The following is a 1,896-nucleotide window of genomic DNA, read 5'->3' as shown; positions in this document are numbered from 1 at the left end:
GCCAGAAACGCACTGCAAAAGCAAACCATGCTTCTACCACCCTGGGATGAGGGAGGCCCCTCTGGCACGGGCTTGCTGCTCTAGAGCCAATCTTTCCGTCTTCCTAACGTGGGAATCTCTAATGGCAACTTTGAGGAGGAGTTTCATGATCGCAACGCCTGTAGATAGGATCAAGGGGGAAAATCTTTTGCCCACAGGTTTCCAAGTCCTTGGCAGCAGCCTCCTGGAGGTTTAACTCACCCAGATTGGCTGGACACTGAATAGAGCAAGCAGATGGTTATGGCACCCGTAGACTCAGATATGACATCGCCCGGCTCGTACTCTACCGCCTGCATCATGGAGGGCTGAGGAAGGTGGTAGAGAAACTCCAATTAAGAGTTCCCAGGAGGGTTGATCGATTCAGTGGTAGAGCTGCCTAGAAGCTCAAGGCCCTGGGTTCGGTCCCCAGCCCAGGGAGATCCTCTGGACCACTTCCTTCTTCCAGCTGACTGTGGCCTTTAAGAACCAAGAGGCTGTGGTGGCTTCTGGTCCTGATAAACTCTGGAACCAATGTTAGAAAGTTACAAACCAGTTAAGAATGGATCTCTGCACCTCTGGCTGTCCCCTGTATTTGATTTAGATGCGGATGACCTTAAGACGATTTTATCCTCCCATAGCTGCTCTCTACCTTCCTAACATTATGATCACCTCTTTTTGGCTTTGGTCAATGTTCATTGTCTCTATGAAAAATCTTCATAGACAAACTGCTTTTTAGGCCCTGTCTGGTCCCCCAGTTCAGAACCACTGCTTTAGCTTTCAGCAGCCCATTCCCTGAGCTCTGAGGAAGCCGCCTCGAGCAACCCGATCTTTCTTCTGGGCAAGAGACATTTTTGGGATCGATTCCTCCTTCTTCTTCACTTCTCTCTCTTGGGCTTCTTCTCATAGCCTGGATTCTCTCGGATAGCAGCATGAGCTTTCTTATACAGCTCCTCCATCATGTCTGGAGTCACGTTGTTCTTGATGTTCTGAGAGAACTGTTTCTTATACACATCTTCATCTTTCTCCATCAGGTAGCACATGTAGTCTGCCACATTCTGACCCATGGTGTGCTTCCGGTGCACCTCTGCATTGAACTCCTTGCTTTCAGAGTCATAGCCAGGGAATTGTTTGGTACCATGAGGGATAGACAAGCCTCCATCCACAGCTCCCTTCAGGGCGCCAAAAACTTTATTGCCAGTTGTAGTTCGGGCAAGACCTGCATCCAAACACATACACAAAAATAAACACATACACAGATAAAGAAAAATCTCTAATTTACCTATATTCAAAATCATCTCAGAGATACATCTAGAAGCCCCTGCGAGCACAATTCAAATCAATTCATTCTAAGCCATACATTCTTTGAGGGTGTAAATTCAAAGCAAATCACTCCTTTTGTGTCTCTGGTTTTAAAACTAATTTCTACTTGTCCAATCTTTATAGTTTTGAACCCTTAAACTAAAAAGGGCTGTTCTGAGGCGATCAGTCTCCTCCACTTAAGATGTTTCTAAACCGAAAACAAGCAGCAGTGATGTCATGGGCAGATCGTGTGTCACTAAGGGGGGGAAGGGCACGCAGAGAACTCCAATATTTTTCTCAGAAGAAATGAAGTTTAAATTCCTATTCACGTGGAGAGGAAAATCCAAGAACTAAACCTTTTATTAAAGGAAACCAAAAGAGAGTGTAATTTAGAAAATGTGGACTGGAAATGCCAGGGCGTAAAAAAGCCTTCGTTTTAATCACAGCCCACTTCGGACTTAACTCGTATTGAAGTGAGGAATGCTAAGGCTTAAAGTCCTTTTCTCCAAAATTGGGAAATCTGCCAGCCACTAGCAATTGAGTAATTATTTTTCCCCACAGGACACTTTGGGCTTATTG

At 45.4% G+C, this 1,896-nt stretch overlaps 1 pseudogene; it reads right to left on the bottom strand.

The window, feature by feature from the left end:
- Positions 1–795: 795 nt before the first annotated feature.
- Positions 796–1,250, bottom strand: LOC116887645 (annotated as a pseudogene).
- Between the last annotated feature and the right edge of the window lie 646 nt (positions 1,251–1,896).

Source organism: Rattus rattus, chromosome 18 (genome assembly GCF_011064425.1).
Source record: "Rattus rattus isolate New Zealand chromosome 18, Rrattus_CSIRO_v1, whole genome shotgun sequence".
Taxonomy (NCBI): domain Eukaryota; kingdom Metazoa; phylum Chordata; class Mammalia; order Rodentia; family Muridae; genus Rattus; species Rattus rattus.
This window is presented reverse-complemented; position numbering and strand designations above follow the sequence as displayed.